The sequence below is a fragment of the Pleurodeles waltl genome, chromosome 12 (genome assembly GCF_031143425.1).
Source record: "Pleurodeles waltl isolate 20211129_DDA chromosome 12, aPleWal1.hap1.20221129, whole genome shotgun sequence".
In the NCBI taxonomy this organism is placed as follows: domain Eukaryota; kingdom Metazoa; phylum Chordata; class Amphibia; order Caudata; family Salamandridae; genus Pleurodeles; species Pleurodeles waltl.
In genome coordinates, this window is record NC_090451.1 from 667181602 (window position 1) to 667194154 (window position 12553).

The following is a 12553-nucleotide window of genomic DNA, read 5'->3' on the forward strand; positions in this document are numbered from 1 at the left end:
TCCAAATACAGAGAACTATCCACTGTGAGATGGTCTATTTCTGCATCACTGTGCTCCTTCCTTGCACCGGAGAACCCCACAAAGAACTAATCATCCATCCAATGCTCCTTGACGCAATCGATGTAAACGTTCATTGCTGTATTAGGGTCCGGATAATGGAGTCTCTCTCCCTTTCGAGGGGTGAAGTGGCACTAGGAGTGTCGGAAGGGAAACAGTTTGTCTGACATGAAATGTGTCACCATTTTTGGTAGAACAGCTGCATGAGTCCCTAGCACCAGTTTGTCTGGAAAAAAGGTGGTACAAGGAGGCTGCTCCGAGGGGGTCTGATGTTTACTCTCACAGCATGCCAATGTTATCACAACTAGGAAGACGGTTTTCAAGTTGAAGAGGCACAATGGACATCTGAGTATTGGTTCCAAAGAGGAACACATGAGGAAAGTGCGGGACAAATTCAAGTCCCACTGTGGAATCACAAATGGCTTTCACAGAAACATATGTTGCAAACCTTTTAGAAAACTCATTAAGAGGCACTTATATGTGGCCATGCTCATCACTTCCAGAGCGGAACGACATTGGCGCGGAACTGTACTGCAAAACCTACCGGCATACACGAGAGCCACTTTTTCAATTTCTAGATCTAGTCTGGCACCTGGAGATGCTCACAAGGTAAGGAATGTGCGGTTAGAAGTATTCATCAGAAAACAATTGTAGACCTGTTCAGGTCCTGGATGAAATCACAGACTGGAACAGGCCCTGAAAGAATTCACACACACAATCAGGTCAAGATAAAATTCGCCGGCAGCTGCCGGTTCTGACAGGATGCACTGGCAGGAGTAGGTCGGGAAAGAATTTACACACACTGAAGCAGGCCCATAAAACTCGCCGACAGCCGCAGGACGTGGCAGGATTCACAGACCGGAGGAGCCCTCATAGGGAACGCAGACCCTGGCAGGATTTACAGACCGACCTGGCCTGTGCCAGAAAGGCAGGCACAGGAGAGGAACTGAAGGGAGACAAGTGGCCCTCTCAGAAGGCGATTACGCATTCACTGTGAAGGACCAAAAATAGATGTTAAATCCAACTTGACACCGAATTACACCCTGAAGATTATGGTGGGATGCGGCACCCAGCACAGCCTGGGCTTTCTTTCCCTGCTCAGTGAAGTCCTGCTGATGTCATGCTCACGATACCGTGGCCTTGTCGGAGACCTGCAGGCGTGTGTTTTAATTGGTTGTAAATAAGAGACATTGAGCTGTCATGGCACGCGCCAATCTCTCACCTCTTAGCTCCCCCCTCTTTCCCCCCTTAAGAGATCTCCACGAAATAACTCATTCCAAATGGTGGCAGGTTTGCCTTGAGCTACGCCTCGGTGTATGTCAGGAAAAGGAAGCGAAGTCCCAGTCACCTACAGGCGAAGAGAGGAGTCTGAATAAAGCAGAGAGGTCTCGGGGCGGGACCCTGCTCTTTCAAGGTTTGTCCCAGGGTGCTTCAAGGTGCTTGGGGGCTCAAAAAACAATGAATCGCCCTCCCTGCCTCGGTATCCCTCTTGGGGTACGGGATCACAGGTACCAGTTACGGAGCTTGGACTCGGGTGCCCTGGACCAGCTGCTAGAACTGTGTGATGGGCTGTAGGCCCGGGGGGAGGTGCACTGTCAGAGCTGTACCGATCAGTAATGGGGTAGCTTGGGGTGTTAAAGGTCAGGCCTGGGGTCCTTTGGGAGAGCAGGATGTGGAGCTCAAACCCATATCACGATTTCGAACTCTATTAAAATATTGTAACATTTGTAGAGCATTGAAGGGACTAGATGAACATTAAAGGGAAGAAAAAAAAATGCATCAAGGTGCCTACCTCCAGGCCAGGTCTGGCCTCCTATGCAGATCGGCTCATGCTGATGTAGGCAGTAGGGGCGGTGGTAGGGATGGTCGCGCCTAAATGTCACTTTCTCTAACCTTTACCGCGCTCAATAAAAAACTGGAATGGATGGTAAAAACCTACTGAAAACTTTATACAAAAGTCATGATTTCAGTGCCTGACTACGCTGTTGGAGCTTGCTTATGCCCCTAAGGGTACCATGGAAACTAATTCCAATGACCAAGCTTCAGACCGAAACAGAACAGCTTTTCAAGAGTGTTCAGCTGAATTGTGGAATAATTGCCCTAATGATGTCCTGATCTAACATGTACTGCAGTGATTAACCCGTCGGCTTTACACCACTTCTGCAGGAAGGAACATGTAATATTAGATTATCTAGGTCTGATAAATAAGAGAAGGAGATAGACAATGGTCATTACACAGAGCAGGGGTGTTACAGTTTTTGAAAAGGCAAAATTAAGACAATCTGTTTTTGCACTCTCTCATATACGAGAGAAAGAAAATGAGACTGCACGTGCAGCTCGTTGACTGATCATGTCTGCACCCCAGAAACCAGTGCCTAGAAGTACTTTGTAGTCGGTGGAGCGCACTATAGGAACATTGCTGCATGTATTCAGACTTCACTTTTAATGCTAACTCTTAAACTGACAGCAACACTTTTATAGAGACCCCAAGAGTTTATTGCGTTTGATGCGCAGGCACATCAGTACCTGGCTATGTCCTGACCTTTATAAATCCTGCATGTGGCAGGAGCAGATCCCAGGTGTAATCTGGGTACATGATCTCAGATGCCAGTTCTAACCATGACCCACCTTGTCTTCCGCGTACTTCACTCCAGGGAGCTGGTATTACAGATCATCCCGCTTGTTCACACAGCGGTTTATGGTGCCAGGGCATTGTTTCAAATTGCTTATGCAGGCCAGCAGAGAGGCAAAAGGGCAACGAGGGATAAGGTTGGCCCTATGGCTGGTGAGGTCTTCCACAGATCACCCATAACACCCAAGAATGTAGGAAGCATAGAAGTTTGGGGCAGGGAAGGGATATGTCAGAAATATGGACATAAACAAGTTACAGATCATGTTAAACTATCTGTAAGATACTAGGTTTGCAAAAGGGATCCCCCGAGTCTGGGGAGTGCCTCCTCCTATTCTGCAAAGGTTATAGTCTTCTCATGCAGTTCACCCTACCAGAAACATTTTAATGCATCCATTAAAATATCCCAGTGAAAGAAAGATGGAGGAACAGAGAACTGAAAGCTGCTCATTACATCCGGTGCTTGGGCCTAGAAAGAGGTCCCATTGGAATAGAGTTTAGAGCAAGATTTCTCTGCAGGTGCTGAAGCTCGAGCTCTTACCTAGCCTAGTTTGGCTTCGGCTGTATTTTCGGTGCTTAAGAGTTCACTACTGGTCGCCAAGCCTCCTATGCTTTGAACCCAGCCATGGCAGGGATCTGCTTTTTGTTCAAGTGCAAAGCACAAATCTAAACACCATCTAATTTACAGTACTTCGGAAATCCAGGCATTAAAAACGAAAAGTGCCTTCCACGAAGGCTGCTGTTGACCGTGGGAAATGATAGCTTTCCAGTATAACACTATGCAATGCGAACCACTGGGCCAGAACCGGACACTCTACGACTAGCGGAATCTGGAAGTGTTACCAAGGTGCTTGGGGGGGATGGACCTTTCTCAGGCGGGTCTCTCGCAGCTACCAAGTGCCTCCAAGCCACAACACCTTCAGCCAGTACTGGTGTTTCAGCCTACAACAGTTCGCGTGCCCAGAATTTTCAGGCCACGCCCACAATATTAAAAGTGAAACTACAGATCTCAAAAGAAAAAGAAACAAGACTTTGATGTGTAAGCTAAGAATAACAAAAGGCCACCTGGCGGGTTCGCTCCTTCCTTGAAAGTGAGGACCCTGTAGACTCCTTCCCCTCCCAGGACCCTTTTCTTGACGTGAGCTTGTCCAGCAGAGGCGGCTCTTCCATCCTTTACAGTGAAAAAAACACATTCACCCACCCTTTTCTCTTCCGCACACCTGTCTGTACAGGAACCTTCTACTCTCCCTGTAGCCCGGACAGGAAGCGGTGACAAGACGAGGAAACGTGCAGACCTCTGCGTCACTGCGGTGCTTGAACGTGAATGATATTCATTACCGGCCCGTCTCCCGCCCGCCCCCGGGGGCTTCAGGAGAGACCGGGCTGCGCCTGACAGCTCTGCGCCGCTCTTCAGTGGAAGGTCATTTGCTTGAGATGAGTTTGCGATGGCAGTTTATATTTCCTCTCGCAAGGAGAGCTTTGCCTCTTCTCATTATTATCATTTTTTTCACCTGTCTACTCCTTGTTGTGCGTCTGTGTGGCGAGAGCAATCGAGTTTATGGAAAGCGGAGACCTGGCGGCGTGGGTGCTTTAAAGCACTAATACTCAAGCCAAGTCCACCACCTCTTTGGTCTTTTGTAAGGACGTCCCCAAAATTACTAACAAACACCCAACGTTTGCAGGAGAGTTGGACGGGTTCATTCATCCAAATACCGCAACCTGGAAGGTGTCTGGCCCCTCCTCCAGTTATGGAAACATGGGCACTTCAGGCTTGTACTAGGCCTTTATCGGCGACAACCGAGCCTTTCGCAGTCTTGCTGCACGCAACACAGGAGCAAGCCACTCCTCTGCTAAGGGCTGGTGGTTAGTGATGGTGTTTTATCCACTGAGAATGGGTATGTATGTAGGTATGAAGCTTTAAAAAAAAAAAAAAAAAATTATTACCAAAATTGATGCTTCAGTGCTGACACAGTACAACACAGTCAAACGAACCAAAGTTCTGCCCAAACAGCAATAAACAGGAAGTAAAGTAAAATTAACGTTTGCTAAGGTCAGCATTTTCTCATGATGTCTTGCAAACAGTACTGGGGATTTGGGGGCGAACATTATGTTTAATCTTTCTGAAATAGAGCCAGTACACAGTTCAGAATGTAACTCCATGGTAAATTAAAAAATGTTTCAGAAAGCTCAACAAAAGAGGCTTCATCAGGGTTATGTGCTCTGGCTTTTAAGCCCCTCCGAGTGCTAAAAAGCATGGCAGCATTGCTTCAGTGCAGAGGCTGCACACGCGATCGAATTTCCTGAAAAGGATGCAAGATGCACTTTGCTGTTAAGCAAACAGTCCCAGACTAGAGACATTGATATTTAGTTAAAAGCTTCAGTAGGACGTTTTGTGAAGTGTCATTAAAAACACACTACTCTCCTAAAAGCAGGTTTAACTGCTGAGTAAAATAAAGAAAACTGGGATCGTTGAGGTTGCTCATGTAACTACTGTCAGTCTTTTAGGAAGGCACCGGGTAATCCTAAACAGGAGAGATCCAGAAGTGGTTTATGGATGAGTAATCATGCTCGTAATAGTCAAAACTGCTACATTAGATGTTTGTCAATTAAACACTGGATAGGTCTGGTCTCTGGGCAGGTCCAATTATAATCTGTGATTTTAAAATGGAACTATTATCAGCTGTCAACAAAAGATGCCAAGGAGCTTGAGTCACATCAATATTAATTTAAGTGCCTATGAATGGTTCATGCGCTCTCAGTAAATATTGGTTGCAACTTTCTTTCCAAGAGTATAGAGCAGTCCTGCATTTGCTGAGGCCAAACAACCAAAAGCACCACAGTGGCCTCTAAGTCATATAGCTAACCCAATAACTTTGTTGTTTCAAAAGACAGCTTCTACACCACCCAGTTGAATTAGTCTGCATCTCTATAATTAAGCCTCACAGTTTTATGCTTTTTAATTTTGGACATTGAGCGCCCCCAACCACCCTTTTCCCAGCCCCTGCTTCACCCCGAAACTTTCAAGACAGCAGCTAAACCAACTGTAGTATGCGTTTTTAAAAGTTTCCTGAAGATTCGACAAGTGGCATCAAAGTTATTGACAAAACAAAAATGCTCTATCTATGGAAAAAATATGTCTTAACTATAACTACCTACTGGCTACCGTCAGTAGGTATATATTTATATATCCCAAAGGTTACAGGGACATTATTGTTAGGAAATAGAATTAAAAAAAAAAAAAAACTTAGTTATTCACAAAAAAAAACCAAAGGTTATAGAGACGTTCTAGTCAGGTTCAGAATTTACCAGCACAATACCACGGAAATTCAGCTTTTACAGTTAGTTCAAGTAACTATAACTTGTGCCCTAAGGTAACTATAACTTGCACCCTCACCATGCACTGCTAATTACCCCAAACATTACATCACTCATGGCATCCTCTATGACATCATTACTGTAACATTTGCAGTAAAATTGATGAGCTGTGCGTGGCAAGGGACTGTCCTTAGATACCTTATGATATGGTTGCTTTTCCTCCAATATTTTTTTTTCTTTTCATTCTTTTTACTTCCAGCACCATGCTTCACAAATAAGATTGTCAAGCCAGTAGTTTGATACTCGCGTCATAAAGGCGGGACCGATTGTTTTTGCGATGTTTGTTTTAATTATGCGTACCAAAATGTATTTTGGTGAGCTAGTCTTCATTCTCAGAGAAACAGTGATCCTGCCTCTTATGGAATTTAGCCCAAAAATTGGATGTGAAAATTGTGCTCACCCATTCTCTTGTTTTGGTCTTTTCATTCAACACAAAGTTTGTTGGCGGGAATGGGAAACCTCCGAAGAAAGAAGATTCATTAATTACACCTTTTCCCTTATGATTTGAAATGTGTTCTTCTATGTTATTTTACAAAAATAAAATTACTTATCTAAATGGTGTAGTAGAGAAATCACACAAAGTGTAGGGTTCAAAGTGTTGGAGCAAAATGACCCTGTTTCAAAATGTATTGTTACAAAAACTGAACTGAAGTGATTTTTTTTCTTTTTGGTCAGCTGAGATTAACTTTCGTTTCTCAAGCAAAGTATGAACATTCTTGCGCCTTGCACAATCTGATGACTCGGCAAACACACTGAAGCTATTTTAAATTAAGTATGCATGGTTCTCATGCAAGATACTTAGCATAAGGGACATGCAGCCTCTGGCTATCTCTTGTTCAAATTCACTTCACATCCACTTTATTTACACAGTACCTCGATTCTTGTGGCACTTGAAGAAACAAGATCACTTGTCATTTGTAAACCACGATAATGTATATAATGCTCAGCTCACTGAACCGAAGAGTGGCTGTGGTAAGGGGGATAAAGAGATGATGCATTTAGCGGTGTGAGCTTACAGTGTCCCAAATCAAATCATTGTGGTGTTCCGTCTAATATAAGAGAATCCCCACCAATTACTGTGATTTAGTTTGGGTGGTAGGACATGCCTCTGGCTCTCCCTTTTCAACTCCTCCTTACTCCCACAGGGGTTCATTCATCTTACTCTAGTCTATTACTTTTGTACAATTTAGCTCCTCTTATCATTGGTGCATGAGATCAACTGACTCATCTGTCTGTATTTCCACCGAACCGGTTCTCCTAAATATTGATTAAGATAAAGTGCTTGACGATTTTTTTGTCTCTAAATGAAAACTAATTGTCTTTTGCCTCCCAGCCCATTTCAAGTTTCACTCCCTTCACCAACCATGAGTGATTTGAAAGATACAAATGTTAACCTCCAGAAGGTCACTTTCCTTTCTGAAAACATATGTTTTAATTCTCCATTATCAACCCTAGCCTAATGATAACATCCCACCCACTCTACCTCAATCATTATGTGCAGAGATAGTTTTTTGCTTGTTTGACGCCAGAAACCTTAAAATAGAGCATCATTCACATTTCATTATGTATTGTTTCAAGTTATGATTGATGGTCTGGTTTTAATTACAATTTGAGTTAAGGATTCTGTGGGTAAAAGTCACAAGTTACCATATGTAAATTGTGAGATTTTTATGATTTTTGTTCAAAGCATAACTTTCATGGTTTTGTGTTGCTTCTATTAAGTTTTTGCCAATTTAATTTCTGACAAACAAGAAACTAACCATGTTTTGTCCAAGAGAACTATTCACTGGGAGGGTTAAAACCGTTTTTGCATGATTCAATAGTAATGTAGTATTTCCCATAAGAGTGCTCTTTCGGCCTTGGGATCTTTCAAAGATTCACGTGTTCTACTAAATATTCTCTGGTATCATGGTAGGAATTCTGTTCTCAGGGTGATAACAGATATGAGAACGAAAATGTATTTACAATTTAATTTGTGTGTAATTTTTTTTTTTTTTAATTTATTTTTTTAACCTAAAGGCCTGAATGTTTGGCAGACAACATTGTCTGTCAGGGTAGAGGAGGAAATTATCTCTGCCACCGTGATGGACAACCATCTGACAAATTTACAGATTACCGCCAGCCCACCGGTCGACTCCGTACATTGAAAGGAACTGCTGTTATGGCAGTTTTCTGAACAAGCACCGTCAGTTTTGGTGGCGGTTAAAGAAACAGAACTTTCATTTTGCTTTTCGAAAACAAACTCCCAAAGTTGGAGTTTGCTTCAAAAAAAAAAAATGAAGCCCGCTCCTTGCTGGTTTTGCCCCAGGAAAGAAGAGAAGGAACGTAGCAGTTACAATGCGCTTACAAAACTGTTGGTGGCTGATCGAGAAGTGATTTAGCACACATTTAGAGTTGCTCAGTTCTCAGTTGGTTATCATTGGAAAAATATATATATAACTTCCCCAGCTTCCTGGACCGTCAGTTAAAGAAATGCAAAAAACTAATGAACAAGATGTAAAGGCTGTAAACACACCACATTATCTAGTAGTCAAATTCTACACAACACTCATTGCCTTTTAGACAAAAGGCTGTAGTGTCTTACCAGCTCTTTCACATTTCAAGGGGACAGATGTGGATTGCTTCCAGTAGGTCCTGAAGATTGCTTTGCCTTTGTATTCGTTCCTGGAGGAGTGTGGTGAACCATTCTTGGTGCAGCGATTTGGACCCACCACCCATTGAAGGCTTTACAGCGAGATCGCCACTATGTGGGTGACAAAAACCCTGGCAAACATCTAGTGTGGGAAAAAAGTTGCACTCATTTATTAGTTATGCATTTTGAGGTCAAATCGGATGCTAAGTGCTAAACAATAATATCTCAGATAATACTAAACAATGTTTAAAGCACACAATTTTACCCTACAGAGGAGCAGATTTCAAGACAGGTAAATCAATTGATGGCACTGAATGCACAAAGCACTTGATGTTCAATTCAAAAGACATTTGAATAATTGCAGACTGATTTTAAAAGGAAATATTAAAACCAGTTGTCATAAATTACACTTTTACATGCAAATACAATCAAGAACCAGGTTGTGCAGGAGAGACGGAGTATTAATGTAGCATGTAAGCTTTTAAATGCACTCTATAAAAAATTATCATTTCAAGCACTAGTAAAGCAATTGATGGCATGTAGTGTAACTGGTATATAATACACATTGACAAAGGGGGGAACAACGTTGTTGTCAGTCTTAGAATTTGCATGAAGATAGTGAACCAAGCTTTAAGTCGTGCTCATGAATGGAATCTGAGTCAGTCCAGTCTACCTGTGTTCTATGTGGCTTTGTGTACGTATCCCCGATACATTTTTTTTCAAAAAAGTTTCACTATGTTTAACATGCACATAGGCTGACACTAAAAAAACAAGGAGACGCTGCAAGGTCTGATTTTGAGTGTTTCATATACACGTTCAAGACACTTATATAACTAGCAGCGAACGGGAATTTATGGATTTGGTTACTGAACCTGAGTCTTTTTGATGGTGGATTAACAATAATATTGATCTGTGTTCATATCCTATCTGTCCCATACACAGTGCTTAATTTGTGCTTGTTGTTTCCAGTGCGGAGCACCGGCACTTACTTTTGAAAACCGGCGCTTATTTTTCTGCCTCAACCAATTACTGTGAGCAAAGACACATATGGGAAAGACTGAGGAAGAGAAAAACGAAAAAGTGTCACAGTGGGAGAAAGCAAAAAAGCTACAATAATGAGCTGCAGGGGCAGGGAGTGGCTTTAAGTGGATTGAAGAGGCCTGAGATGGCTTCAGGATTACGCTGCCTCAGTATTTCGAGTTCACACATTTAATTGCAGCAGCCGTGTGTTTAAGAGGAGGGCTTTGGGCACCGGCACGTTTTTTATTTACAAATTAAACACTGCCTAATATAAAACAATATACTGCAGTGAATGTTATGCTAATTGCCATCTGTGTACTGCATGATCTGTCATTAGTTCGTCCTTGTAAAACTTTCTGTTGGTTGGGTTGTCAGGCTAATGGAGCACTTCTAGGGCATAGCAGAGTTGACCAGTCCTTGTACTTACATGTTTAAAGTGTCTTTGAAGAGGACTTTCATGCAACTTTCTTGGTGTGAGGTTGATGGACTGACTATAAAGTATCCTTTATGGTCGGTTTACAGAGAGGCAACCTGAGTTATTGCGCTGTGTCTGTATGATATTGGTGTACATGATAGGAATGGACAACTCCTAGAATTAGACATTAATTAGTCCTGGTTGTTCTACACTTGTGCGCTGATTGGAAATGGGGAAACCCAACAAATTAACACAGCGCCGAGCCAGGAATCCTAGCTTGACAGGGACCGAGCCATGGAATTGTTTGGCATGTAAGTTGTACAACACACATGTAATATGAGTCTTTTCAAAATTATAGGGTATTTCTTTAATATGTGGATTTGGTAAACATTGGTATATTGCAACACTGAATTGAGAAGCATTTTTAAAAGAAATAATTTTTAAACGTGAACCTAAAATCGTTCATACCCACCAATGCTATTAGTGAACTAAGAAGCAAATAGGTTGTCATGCTCACCCTATATGTGGCTTAGAATCTTATTATGCGTGGATGAACGTTATAGTCCGTTAAATCAAACACAATATTGTTTTTGGTACAACGCACATCCTGAACCCACAAATTTCAAGGTGCGCTCATATGTGATAATGAAGAAAAAGTTGGCACCGTGAAGTTAAATATTTGTCCAGAATCACATAATTCGTCAAACGGGGAAGGCAGCATTTGTGCCAAATTTTCTGGTTTCCCACTGTGCAATTCATCCATCAAAAGGGTATTACGTTCTCTAATGTCTTACATCAAAGTTTAATTCTTTCTTTTCAATAGTTGATGTAGTGTATTACAGTTAGATGCCATGTCAAAGCTCAAGAGTTCACACATGGAGCAAAGCCATGTTATTGGCTGACCTTGACTCAAGGCTTCAGTGGTTTGTCCACCTTTGGGTATCACTGCCGAAGTTCTCAGTCTTTTGACCTCATACCTGAGAACTACCGGCTCAGACACATTCACGGCAATTTGCCAGCGAGTTTGTGATTCTAGAGAAATATGCAGTCTCCGATAATCGTGGAGAAGCGTTATAACACATGGAGGTGAGTGAGTCACTGAAAGCTCACGCCAGAGGTCTGGCTGTGCTCTGCTCGAGGAACTCTTGGACCTTTGAATCAAAAAACAAGACTTGCTTTTGCAAATGCTTGCATCTGCCTAGCACTTTCACCTGGGAGGAAGGGGAGAAGATTTTTAGATTGACTGATCATATATAGAGAGACATTTTGGAGTGGTGTAAAGGTGTTCAGAAAGGGACGCTATTTTAATGATTTTTCAAGCAGCATTACATCCTTGTCTGAGCACTTTCGCAGCACTTGTCTTTAAAGTCAGCCAGTCTAAGCCAACTGCTGACTGACACCCCACCACAATCAAATAAAGCAAAATGTGAGTTCATTGTAGTTGACTTCAGCTGAGCTCTTCACTTTTAATTTTTCCTCAGTAAAGTCATGTCACTAGGGGATCTCTGAGGCCCCTAGATTTTCTAAATCATTTAATTGCATTCACTGAGGGGTTGGGCCTCTCCTGAAGTAGTTCTTTAAGTTAGGGAAGCCATGAAAGGCATAAAAACAGACTGCTGTGCCTTAGTACTTAGCTCCAGAAAGACTTCTCGAGTCGGCTTTTTCAAGGTGTGGCAGCTGCATTTGAGTTAGCTCAAGAAAATAAACACAAAGCACTGTCCCTTGGTGATATACTGCGGACGGGCGGAGATGGTCACTTAGTAGCTGTGTTGCACATTGTGTTATCAGGAAACCGGAGTTCGATTCTGGCTTCTTCTCTTGGCCAAACTGTGTGACCTTAGGCTATTACTTTTCTTCGCTGTGCCTTCTTTTCCCTGGTAATCACATTTGATAACAATTCAGTGTAAGATGCAAGCTCTGGAACAGTTATCTCCTATACGTTCTAATAGTCTACAGTTTTGTGCCTAATAAAATAACTATACTGGCCAAATTTAAAGAACGTGACAGCTGACTGGTCTCTTGATTCAGTCATGCCTTCTTTATCAGGAAGGGGAGCTGGAGAGTTCCTGGATATTCCTAAATTCCTGTATAAAGACCAACACTTCTACATGGCACTTGATGCCGTGGTGTGATGGACATACTAAAGTGAAAGGCGTCCACATGTCGAAGAGAAACGCTTTTGGAATGTTCAGCTGTCTTTATCATGTTTTACAGGATACTTTTATAGCTGTCAACATTCCCAGGTCCACGGGGGATCAGCTGGTCCATTCCAAGTTTTTTGCCTGCATTCTGGGGCTAGGGGAAGCTTGGCAGGTCTGTCGCGCGGTTTCATTTCCGCTTATGTCTGGCCGGTGTTGGTATCTTCCTCAAGGAAAAACCGGTTCATTTGTTCGTGCTTTCGTTTTCCAAAAGGGCCAGGGTTTGT

General features: G+C 42.6%; 1 protein-coding gene across 5 annotated transcripts in view; it reads left to right on the forward strand.

Annotated features, from left to right (window-relative positions):
• Positions 1–12553, forward strand: part of SEMA6C (semaphorin 6C) — a 269991-nt gene that overhangs the window by 65180 nt on the left and 192258 nt on the right. The window lies entirely within an intron of this gene.